At 42.8% G+C, this 13,730-nt stretch overlaps 1 protein-coding gene across 4 annotated transcripts in view; it reads right to left on the reverse strand.

The window, feature by feature from the left end:
- Window positions 1–13,053, reverse strand: part of ARHGEF28 (Rho guanine nucleotide exchange factor 28) — a 205,320-nt gene extending 192,267 nt beyond the window's left edge. For 3 of the 4 annotated variants that reach the window (XM_066602905.1, XM_066602906.1, XM_066602903.1), the window contains exon 1: window positions 2,776–2,888. The gene's annotated coding sequence lies outside the window, so the exon portion shown is untranslated. Of the gene's footprint in view, window positions 1–2,775; window positions 2,889–13,043 lie in introns of those variants that run through there. The other variant, XM_066602904.1, reaches the window with a different exon arrangement.
- Between the last annotated feature and the right edge of the window lie 677 nt (window positions 13,054–13,730).

Below are 13,730 nucleotides of genomic sequence, written 5' to 3' on the forward strand. Positions count from 1 at the left end.
AAGCCTGAGATCAGTGTGCACAATGCCAGGTGGCTGCTGGGGTAGTGTAAAGCAGACTGGTAGTAGGTAAAACATGCTGTCGGGAGCGATAAGTGACACATTTCAGCATCTCTGAAGCTGGGACCAGTGGAGACCTGGGGGGGGGGTTGCCTCTCTGTAGGTGTAGGGGGTTATTTTTAAGGGTTTGGATGAGGGTCCTAGGGTGGCTTCACCTGGGACAACTGTCAGGTGCATAAGTGCTAGACAGTTGTCCAAAGACTTATCACTCCTGGGCGTTCAGGGAATGGAGCGGAACGCGCTGAAGATCTCTTCCAACCTGCCACCTCCAGTCACTGTGAACAGGCAGTTACACAAAGATGAACGACTGCCTGTTTACGCAGAGTGAGAAGTCGCTCAACTGGTCGTTGCGCTTCAGTGAGCTGAAACTCAGCAACTAGCGACTAATGAGCAACTTCTCACTCAGTACCGCCAGGTCCCACGTTTACACAAAACAACCATTGATGGATGATTTTTCGGCCGATAGCTTCCCTGCGTAAAGCCACCCTTTGGCTGATCTCACACGACCGGATGGGAATTGCGGATCTTGCTCGCATTTGATCTGCGGATCAATCACATGTATAGGATCAGGCAGTTCTGCTCACATGTACGGGTTGGGATTGCATAAAACGCTTGCAGAAAATAGAACTCAGCATGTCCTATTTTACCGCGGATATCCGCGACATAGTTCTCTATGGCGGCGGGTATCCGCATCATCACTAAGCAATGGCGCAGGCAATATAAACAAAAAGAAAAAAAAAAGTGTACTTGGCATGATCGCCTGCGCGAGTACATGGTCATGCACAGTAAATTGCACAGACGTGCGCAGGGTCACAGCTGAAATCTGCTGCGGGCCATGTGAGCCCGGCCTTGCAAGATACGCTCACTCCTGCAAACTTTTTGCGCAGTGAACAAGGATAATTTGCGCACACGCATAATACTGTGTGTATTTGTCAAGCACCGCTAATTCATATGGGTGGGACAATCACCCACCCTGATTTAAATGGCTATTAAGCCTATTGAGCTGCCGCTGTGTGCAGGTATTTTGTGCCTGTGATAGAAAAATCGAAGCATGTCCTATTTCTGTTCGATTCGCGCATCGCACGAATGTGAGTTTCGTGAGTGCAATCCCATTTTTACTACTAAAACATGCAATTTTTTTCATGCATGTGAAAATAAAATGTGCAACAATGGGTTTCTCCCAAATAACGCATCGCAAGAACAAAAAAATAATCATCGCTGGTTCACAAGTGTGACATCGGCCCGTGTTTCTCAGACTGATCGCACTCGTCCGTGTACATTCGCCAAGGGTGCAGGAAGTCTTCAGGTACACAGCGACATTCTAGTGAACTCTCCTCATCCACTTTGTGGAAACATTCGGGGAAGTTCCTTTCCTGTCTCTTCAGGACAATGGCCTCGGGAACAAAGCGAGGGCCGGAATACATGTTCGTATATACTCTGTGCTAAAAACTGCGCTGTTCATCCGCATGGCGCAATGTCGTTCAACGTCTTTATCTACATTACTGTGAAGTAGTTCTAGACATCTTATCTTCATCCTCGCGTCAACGGAAACTCACCAAGCAGATATGGATGCCGCCAGGTGTGCGTACCTGCGGCCACGTAGTATACATGTCCGTTTACATGGGTTCCTCTCAACAAGCATGTAAGAGGGCCTAGGGTCAGCCAGGGAATGAGCCAACGCTCGTTTGAGGTCTGATCAGCTCGTTTATACTGGCATGAACCCCCCACCACCACCATCCCCATCTCATGATCAAAGGGGGTCCCCCAAATACTTATCACCTGTTAAAGGTTTTAAGTTAGTTTTTGGAGAATCCCCCTTTAAATAGGATGATAGAGGCGTATTTTCTGTCCATATTTTATACTGCCTGAATACAGACAGCAAGCGAACCCATTAAATGGGTGAATTCCAATATTCCAACATGTTTTTATGCGGTCCGATGATGCGTGTAAACAAAAATAAAATAAAGTGGCAGTGCGACGTATTTTGGTCAGTAACCACAGATCAAAAATTGCCCATTAAAAGTCTATGGGAGCACGAATACAGACGGAAGTTACAAATGTGCGCAATACATTTTTATGCATATTGCCAGGAGACAGTGAAAAAAAAAATACATGAATTGCGCCACCTAGCATTTTTTTTTTTTTTTTTTAAGAGCATGTGAAAAACTGATGACAGACGGATGTAAAACAATGCACATAACATGCACACACAGCGAGATCGAATCGATCCGTTTTTCACAAACAGTGTGAATAAGCCCTTAATAAAACACGGCTGCTTTATTCCAGGAACAGCGCCCCTCTCGTCCATGGGTGGAGCCTGGTATTGCAGCTCAGCCCCGTTAGCAGGAGAGGGTGCTGTTTATTTGCATCTATGCTGCCCCCCCTAGGGAACAGCCATGATGTCCTCCATCCCAATCTGCCAAGAGCACCATCAGCAGCTTGTCCAGAAAACAGACCAGGGTCCATCCTGATGGTGCCAACCAGCACCGCAGACACCAGCTGACCCCAAAGATATCTGCTGCCCCCCACCCCACAGAGGAAGCCAAGTTTTAAGCAACTTTGTAAAAAGTTCATAGTAAGCAAACACCCCATAATCCAGAGCTGCGGTTACTTTCTGGAGCCCCCGGAGCGGAGTACAAGGAAGACAGTGACCTGTAGGGGTGCAGCAGTGTGCCCGCAGCTGGATGCCCCGCAGCTGGATGCCCCGCAGCCTCCTACCTGGGCAGCGCCAGGGTCCCCTCAGTGCAGTGACAGGTGCCGCCGGCCAGTCCACAGCATGCCGCCCCGGAGTCACATCAGTCCCTCCTCACCTCCCGGCCGGCTCCTGTGTGACTGAGGGAGGCGGAGGAGAGGCAGCCGCTCCAGCCCCGTCCCCTCCCAGTCTGACCGCTCGTCCCTCCCCGGCTAGCTGGCTGGCTGGCCTCGTAGTGCACCCCCTAGAGGGCAGCACGTGTACCTGCCCGCAGCAACCAGGGCCAGACGGCGAGCAGCCCCGTCCTCATATACAGCTGTGGGGAGACAAGGGATATACGTGCAGACAGACACTACATGTGTGTAACTACATGTCTACAGCCACTACATGTGTGTACAGATACTACTATGTGTGTAACTACATGTCTACAGAGACTACATGTGTGTACAGATACTACTATGTGTGTAACTACGTGTCTACAGAGACTACATGTGTGTACAGATACTACTATGTGTGTAACTACGTGTCTACAGAGACTACATGTGTGTACAGATACTACTATGTGTGTAGCTACATGTCTACAGAGACTACATATGTGTACAGATACTACTATATGTCTAACTACATGTCTACAGAGACTACATGTGTGTACAGATACTACTATGTGTGTAACTACATGTCTACAGAGACTACATATGTGTACAGATACTATTATGTGTGTAACTACATGTCTACAGAGACTACATATGTGTACAGATACTACTATGTGTGTAACTACATGTCTACAGACACTACATATGTGTACAGATACTACTATATGTCTAACTACATGTCTACAGAGACTACATGTGTGTACAGATACTACTATGTGTGTAACTACATGTCTACAGACACTACATATGTGTATAGATACTACTACGTGTGTAACTACATGTCTACAGACACTACATATGTGTACAGATACTACTATATGTCTAACTACTTGTCTACAGAGACTACATGTGTGTACAGATACTACTATGTGTGTAACTACATGTCTACAGACACTACATATGTGTACAGATACTATTATGTGTGTAACTACATGTCTACAGAGACTACATATGTGTATAGATACTACTATGTGTGTAACTACATGTCTACAGACACTACATATGTGTACAGATACTACTATATGTCTAACTACATGTCTACAGAGACTACATGTGTGTACAGATACTACTATGTGTGTAACTACATGTCTACAGACACTACATATGTGTATAGATACTACTACGTGTGTAACTACATGTCTACAGACTCTACATATGTGTACAGATACTACTATGTGTGTAACTACATGTCTACAGCCACTACATGTGTGTACAGATACTACTATGTGTGTAACTACATGTCTACAGAGACCACATATGTGTACAGATACTACTATGTGTGTATAAACATGTCTACAGAAACTACATATGTGTACAGATACTACTATGTGTGTAACTACATGTCTACAGACACTACATATGCGTACAGATACTACTATGTGTGTAACTACATGTCTACAGACACTACATATGTGTACAGATACTACTATATGTGTAACTACATGTCTACAGAGACTACATGTGTGTACAGATACTACTATGTGTGTAACTACATGTCTACAGAGACTACATATGTGTAAAGATACTACTATGTGTGTAACTACATGTCTACAGACACTACATATGTGTACAGATACTACTATGTGTGTAACTACATGTCTACAGCCACTACATATGTGCACAGATACTACTATGTCTACAGAGACTACATGTGTGTACAGATACTACTATGTGTGTAACTACATGTCTACAGACACTACATATGTGTACAGATACTACTATGTGTGTAACTACATGTCTACAGACACTACATATGTGTACAGATACTACTATATGTCTAACTACATGTCTACAGAGACTACATGTGTGTACAGATACTACTATGTGTGTAACCACATGTCTACAGACACTACATATGTGTATAGATACTACTACGTGTGTAACTACATTTCTACAGACACTACATATGTGTACAGATACTACTATGTGTGTAACTACATGTCTACAGCCACTACATGTGTGTACAGATACTACTATGTGTGTAACTACATGTCTACAGAGACCACATATGTGTACAGATACTACTATGTGTGTATAAACATGTCTACAGACACTACATATGTGTACAGATACTACTATGTGTGTAACTACATGTCTACAGACACTACATATGCGTACAGATACTACTATGTGTGTAACTACATGTCTACAGACACTACATATGTGTACAGATACTACTATATGTGTAACTACATGTCTACAGAGACTACATGTGTGTACAGATACTACTATGTGTGTAACTACATGTCTACAGAGACTACATATGTGTAAAGATACTACTATGTGTGTAACTACATGTCTACAGACACTACATATGTGTACAGATACTACTATGTGTGTAACTACATGTCTACAGCCACTACATATGTGCACAGATACTACTATGTCTACAGAGACTACATGTGTGTACAGATACTACTATGTGTGTAACTACATGTCTACAGACACTACATATGTGTACAGATACTACTATGTGTGTAACTACATGTCTACAGACACTACATATGTGTACAGATACTACTATGTGTGTAACTACATGTCTACAGTAACTACATATGTGTACAGATACTACTATGTGTGTAACTACATGTCTACAGACACTACACATGTGTACAGATACTACTATGTGTGTAACTACATGTCTACAGACACTACATATGTGTACAGATACTACTATATGTGTAACTACATGTCTTCAGAGACTACATGTGTGTACAGATACTACTATGTGTGTAACTACATGTCTACAGAGACTACATATGTGTAAAGATACTACTATGTGTGTAACTACATGGCTACAGAGACTACATGTGTGTACAGATACTACTATATGTGTAGCTACATGTCTACAGACACTACATATGTATACAGACACTATATATGTGTAAGTACATGTCTACAGACACTACATATGTATACAGATACTACGATGTGTGTAACTACATGTCTACAGACACTATATATGTGTACAGATACTATATATGTGTAACTACATGTCTACAGACACCTCATATGTGTACAGATATGACTATGTGTGTAACTACATGTCTAAAGAGACTACATGTGTGTACAGATACTACTATGTGTGTAACTACATGTCTACAGAGACTACATATGTGTAAAGATACTACTATGTGTGTAACTACATGTCTACAGACACTACATATGTGTACAGATACTACTATGTGTGTAACTACATGTCTACAGCCACTACATATGTGCACAGATACTACTATGTCTACAGAGACTACATGTGTGTACAGATACTACTATGTGTGTAACTACATGTCTACAGACACTACATATGTGTACAGATACTACTATGTGTGTAACTACATGTCTAAAGAGACTACATATGTGTACAGATACTACTATGTGTGTGACTACATGTCTACAGAGACTACATATGTGTACAGATACTACTATGTGTGTAACTACATGTCTACAGATACTACTCCGTGTGTAACTACATGTCTACAGACACTACAAAAGTGTAAAGATACTACGTCTGTAACTACATGTCTACAGACACTACATATGTGTACAGATACTACTATGTGTGTAACTGCATGTCTACGGACACTACATATGTGTACAGATACTACTATGTGTGTAACTACATGTCTACAGATACTAATTTTGTGTACAGATACTACTATGTGTGTAACTACATGTCTACAGAGGCTACATATGTGTACAGATACTACTATGTGTGTAACTACATGTCTACAGACACTACGTATGTGTACAGATACTACTGTGTGTAACTACATGTCTACAGATACTACTACGTGTGTAACTTCATGTCTACAGACACTACATATGTGTACAGATACTACTATGTGTGTAACTACATGTCTACAGATACTACTATGTGGGTAACTACATGTCTACAGACACTACATATGTGTACAGGTACTACTATGTGTGTAACTACATGTCTATAGACACTACATGTGTGTAACTACATATCTACAGACACTACATGTGTGTAACTACATGTCTACAGATACTACAAGTGTGTAACTACATGTGTACAAATACTACTATGTGTGTAACTAAATGTATACAGACACTGCATATGTGTACAGATACTACTATGTGTGTAACTACATATCTACAGAGACTACATGTGTGTAACTACATGTGTACAGATACTACATATGGGTAAAGATACTACTATGTGTGTAACTACATGTCTACAGACACTACGTATGTGTACAAATACTACTATGTGTATAACTACATGTCTACAGATACTACTATGTGTGTAACTACATGTCTACAGACACTACATATGGGTACAGATACTACTATGTGTGTAACTACATGTCTACAGACACTACATATGTGTACTGGTACTACTATGTGTGTAACTACATGTCTACAGACACTACATATGTGTACAGATACTACTATGTGTGTAACTACACGTCTACAGACACTACATATGTGTACATGTACTACTATGTGTGTAACTACATGTCTTCAGACACTACATATGTGTACAGATACTACTATGTGTGTAACTACATGTCTACAGATACTACTATGTGTGTAACTACATGTCTACAGACACTACATATGGGTACAGATACTACTATGTGTGTAACTACATGTCTACAGACACTACATATGTGTACAGGTACTACTATGTGTGTAACTACATGTCTACAGACACTACATATGTGTACAGATACTACTATGTGTGTAACTACATGTCTACAGACTACATGTGTGTAACTACATGTCTACAGATACTACATATGGGTACAGATACTAATATGTGTGTAACTACATGTCTACAGAGACTACATGTGTATAACTACATGTCTACAGATACTACATATGGGTACAGATACTACTATGTGTGTAACTACATGTCTACAGACACTACATATGTGTACAGATACTACTATGTGTGTAACTACATGTGTGTAACTACATGCCTACAGATACTACATATGGGTACAGATACTACTATGTGTGTAACTACATGTCTACAGACACTACATATGTGTACAGATCAAACTATGTGTGTAACTACATGTCTACAGATGCTACTACTAGTGTTACTACATGTCTACAGACATTACATATGTGTACAGGTACTACTATGTGTGTAACTACATGTCTATAGACACTACATGTGTGTAATTACATGTCCACAGACACTGCATGTGTGTAACTACATGTCTACAGACACCACATTTGTGTACACATAATACTATGTGTGTAACTACATGTCTATAGAGACTACATGTGTGTACAGATACTACTATGTGTGTATCTACATGTCTACAGAGGCTACATGTGTGTACAGATACTACTATGTGTGTAGCTATATGTCCACAGAGACTACATGTGTGTATAGATACTACTATGTGTGTAGCTATATGTCCACAGAGACTACATGTGTGTACAGATACTACTATGTGTGTAGCTATATGTCCACAGAGACTACATGTGTGTACAGATACTACTATGTGTGTAGCTATATGTCCACAGAGACTACATGTGTGTACAGATACTACTATGTGTGTAGCTATATGTCCACAGAGACTACATGTGTGTATAGATACTACTATGTGTGTAGCTATATGTCCACAGAGACTACATGTGTGTACAGATACTACTATGTGTGTAGCTATATGTCCACAGAGACTACATGTGTGTACAGATACTACTATGTGGGTAACTACATGTCTATTGAGACTACATATGTGTACAGATACTACTATGTGTGTATAGACCAGTGATGGGTAACTTTTTAGAGACCAAGTGCCCAAACTGCAACCCAAAACCCACTTATTCATTGCCAAGTGCCAACATGGTCATTTACACGGGTCGATTATCGCTCACAATCTGTTCAAACGAACCCATTTAAGCGACAGTCGTGCAGTCTAATCATGCAGTCTAATCATGCAGTGTAAATACCAAAAAAAAAACGCTCACTGTTCATTCGCAGTTCATTTTCGCTGACTTTCAGGCTTAAGCAGATGGCCGTGAGCGCAACTATGCTCACCGCTACGCAGCACATGATCCAGGGTTTGTTCGGTTTTTTCGTACCTTTTAAACTCCACACCAGTGGGCGCGAGTTTGATTTTTTAAAAGCAGGAAGATAGGTCCTGCGCGATCTTGCTCGTAGTATTAACACTCGAGAATACCGCTAGTGAAAAGGAAATCAATGGTTTTGTTTTGTCCCGTTATGCGGCTGTGATAATCACGACCACATAATACAACAACATCACGCCCGTGTGTTCAAGCCCTCAGTCAGCATAAAAGCTATCGCTGGATCGTGGGCTTCTCGTTCCACGTAAACGCTCAGCACTTGACATAGAGGGTGAAGCGCTGAGCAAGAAGCCCACAATCCAGCGGCAAAAGGCCCATTTACACGGAACGATTATCATTCAGAATTGTTCAAATTCCTGAATTCCTGTGGGAATTTGAAGATAATCGTCCCGTGTAACTGCATGCAGCGGCTGGACGAGAGTTGTTCAGTCATTCAGTTTGTGCATGCAGAAAACCGAACGATGCGCCATTCAGCATAAACAGCAGTCGTTCCCTTCTGAACGGCTGTCTGCTTACTGTGAATGGAGGCGAGCGGGGGAGAACGCTCCACCTCCTTGCTGGCCACGCTGTGAGCGATGCCCGCGATACTTACTCCTGTGTAACAGCACAGAAGCAGGCAGGACTGTGATGAGCTGATGGGCATTGTTTGCCTTGCAGCTCGTCCCATCTAAATGGGGCAGAACTCTGCCTGTGTAAATGCTCTACAAGAGCACTAATGACCTTAGCGGTGACGTCAGCGTTCGTGCAGTCGTGTACCCGGATTTCGTCTGTGCTGGGGTGATTGAGCGTGTGCCGGCAGTGAGGGCTCGGAGTGGCCCCTCTGGCACGTGTGTCATAGGTTCACCACCAGCGGTATAGACACTACTACATACACTGCTATGTGTGTACCTATGAGTGTACATACAGAAGGAGATTTTTCTTTTTTTTTTCTGCCATTTTTTGCTGCCAGCAGATATTATGCAGCAATTTCTTAATGATAGGCAGGTACTGTCCATCAATTTTGGATGATGACCCAGAAGCTGCACATCCTTCAAGAGTCAAAGCTTACTCGGGGGATTCCTGGGCTTCATGCTCTTGATGGCCATTATCCCCTCGTCAGTGCTAGCCTAGACTGGACCAGCTGTTCCCTCACCGGAGGAGGACAGGCTGCAAGATGGACCGCAGAGGTACGAGCAGAACTCCCTTTACTGGTGGGACACTCAGAGAGTAGCGAAAAATCTCAGACAACTCTGAGAATCGCAGCGTTGCTCCATCGCGGAAGGAGGTCAGGCTAGATGCTAGATCATGGAGACCCCACAGAGCTGTCCTCACTGATGGGACACTCAGAGAGAGAAACATTTCTGAAAATCATAGTTTAATACCGTAGTTGACAATTTCCTGTCCTGTGACCTGATTGAAGTCTGTGGATCACTGGTGCAGAACAGGCTAGGAGCATAATAACTTTATAATGGCGGGCAGCTTCTCCAGTGTTACGTACTTTTTCACCATTGACATCAATTTGAGATGATCAGCCAGATAGATGCAAGAAGATCTTCCTGAGCAGAGTACAGCTGACATCTAATATGCCAATGTGAAATAAGTTGCTAGGGATTAAAAATAGTCTACTTTTCACCCAAACAGTGCCACCCTTGTATATGGGCTGTGTCTGGTATTACAGCTCATACCCTTTACAAGGGAAGGAGCCGCAATGTAATAAACAGATGAGCAGACCCTTTTTCTAACTCCCTGTGCAGAATAGAACAGGACTTACATTGTTAGCCTTCGCTCGGTGAGATCAAGCATTGTTTGTAGGGTTTTGCTGCAGGAATGAAAACAGAACCAACACATCCATCATTCCAGGAATACCTGAATTATGAGGGATCCGAATCCAAATGCTAAAAAATGAGCAAGAAACCAAGGATTCATTTCCCCCCCAAGGAATGTTCCACCTGCGTCATTTTCTCATTTCAGCATACTCTGCTTCCTGCCGAGTTATCAATTATATCAAAACTCTTCTAACTTGTTCGTTTCTTCTCTCACTGCAGGCCTGAGGGAACCGGACAGCCGCTCAACAATGCAATGTATGAAGGGTTCGCTTTTTTGTCTACACAGAAAACAGGATATAAACATTTGGAATGTTTTTAAATGTTTTCTCTTGACTTTCACTATTAGGGCTCTCTCACATGAGCGTTTTTTACCGCATATTATGCTTGCAGGTCTTGTGTGCGTAATATGCGGTAATAAACTTTACATTACTTTCAATGGTGCCTCTCATACACAGCGTGCAAAAAGCACGCACAAAGAAAGAACATGACATGCTATCTCTTGGAGAGTATTAGTGTCAGGGAAAGTGTAACATAGTATGTTAAGTTGAAAGAAAAATATGTCCATGCAGTTCAGCCTATTGCCACTCCAATGTTGATCCAGAAGAAGGCAAAATTCCTTCCTGACTCCAGTACAAAGGAGGAGGCGGGTAGCGTCGGGAGGAGAGCCAGAGGTCGTTAACAGGTAGTCGTGGTTTGCAGGAGAGGAGCAAGTTTAGGAGATGAAGCTTGATCAAGGCAGTGGAGCACAGTAATCTCGCACTGGAAGAGTGTCAGGGTCAGGCTTTTATAGTGAGCCTGATTGAAAGTAGGGCAGGGCCAGGACAGGGAGGCAGGAACTAGAATACACTAGATCAAGAAAAAAGGCCAGTCTGGGAACAGGAGGTCCTGGGTTCGAGTCCCGATATCGGCACCGGCTCTTGCCGCAAACAGCTGATAAAACAAAGATGACTGCCACTATAATACAATCACTGGTGCAGACAGAGCTGCTATCAAAAACATCATGACTGAGTTCTGCTTCTGCAGCCCCCTGGTGTATAGGGAGACATCCTAACCTTCACCCAGGTCCACCATAATAATAGCGGTTTTTATTTTTGTATTTTTTTATAGAAGCAATCAACAGCCAGCGTGTTGTGGAGGCGGGATTTATGAATTGGCCAATCAATGCCGTGGCTCGGCCAATTCATAAATTCTGCCTCCACAAAGTGCTGGCTGTTGATTCATTCTTCGGACGCTGCTCAGTCAATCAATGCAGCGCTGGATGAAACAATCACAGCCATTGCATTGGTTGATTGAGTGCTGCATTGATTGGCTGAGCAATGTTGGATGAACTAATCAGAGCCATCGCTTCCTGAAGGCGGCAACCAGAAAGTGATCTTCTGTGGGCAAACGAGGACTGCAGAACGTCCAGTGGAACTCCAGAGAGCAACGAGAAGACCCAGCCTATTAGGTAAGTATTTTTTTTAATGAAATGCAGCTAGGACTCAGTTTCAGGATGGGGCTTAACCTCACGATTTTATCATGGACAGCAGTGATTCAATGCGTGATTTTTCAGAAAAAAACGAATCGCTGACACAACAAAATCGCTGTATCAGTGATATCACTGTCACCTGTGTGGAAGAGGCCTTAAGCTTATAGTTACACAAGCGCTAGTGGCTGCCAGTAACTCTCAAGTTTTCCCTAAAATTACTGGGCTTAGGGCTCTTGCCCACAGATGGATATTTGCTGCGGAATCCATGGTGGACGTCCACAGGGTGGATCCACAGCAAATAGTGCCCATAGCATGCTATCGAAAATCGATTCTTCTTGTACACTTGCTGAAACCAATTACGGTTTGCGCAAGCGTAGGAAAAATCGCAGCATGCTCCATTTTTGTGTGGATTTCGCACTGAAAGCTTACATTGAAGTCAATGGAAGTTGTCCGATCTGTGGCCCTTCCGCAATCACATTGCAGAAAGGTCATGGATTCCATGCCATCACTAAGCGATGACATGGGAAAATCAGGAGTTAAAAAAACCTATACTGTGCATGTCTGATGTCTCACCATGCGGACCATCCACAGTACAGATGAAAAATGAAAGTAACAGGTATGCATGGATGCTGCTGCTCTCCAGGGTCTGGGATCCGGCTCTGCCGTGTGTAGGCGGCCTAAACTTGTTAGTGCAGGTGCAGCTCAGCAATTAATGTAACATAGGAGCCCCATAAACTAAATTATGGAGCTTAAAAGTAATGGAATGGCCAACCAGGGAGCTGCGTGTTCATACTCACTGGGTGCCCCGTTCCTGCACCGTGTCCCCGCAAAGTTGCAGTGTGCGCAGAGTGACTCTTTTCAGCCAGCTGTGTGTGGACGCCCTCCCATTCATCTCAATGAGAGAATGTACACAGTCGGCTGAAGGGAGTCACGCTTTGTGTGTGTGCCAACTTTGTGAGGACACGGTGCAGGAATGTGGTATAAAACACTGTTCCGGGAACCCCATAAAGTAGTTTATAGGGGCTCATATGTGACAACAGGTTCCCTTTAACAGTGCTCATGTAATAGCACCTATAGGCCTTGGTTTACTTTAGCTAATGATTTTCATGGTGGTTTTGATTAGTAATTATTAGATACTGCTGGCTTTGGAATCTTGTCTTATAGGGCAAATACTAGTTTATACATCTGGATGTGACTGAAGGAGTGCGGACATATGCAGCATATTTAGCAGCAATGGTACTGATTATCTAAAGGACTGTTTACAAGTACTGAAGAGCAAAGTTTTGAGAGTTTGATTTGTTCTTTTTTATACCCAAGGTCCGCAATGGGTATTTTTATCCTTTTATTCCCTTTATGATATTCTCCTGCCTGTGCCTAAAAAAAACACATGTGAATAAAGAGGGCTTTACACAGGATGACTATCGTCCGAATAGTTGCTCAAAAGAGCGAATGCAAACGGCAGTCATTCAGTGCAAACATGGCTA

Source organism: Eleutherodactylus coqui, chromosome 5 (genome assembly GCF_035609145.1).
Source record: "Eleutherodactylus coqui strain aEleCoq1 chromosome 5, aEleCoq1.hap1, whole genome shotgun sequence".
Taxonomy (NCBI): Eukaryota; Metazoa; Chordata; class Amphibia; order Anura; family Eleutherodactylidae; genus Eleutherodactylus; species Eleutherodactylus coqui.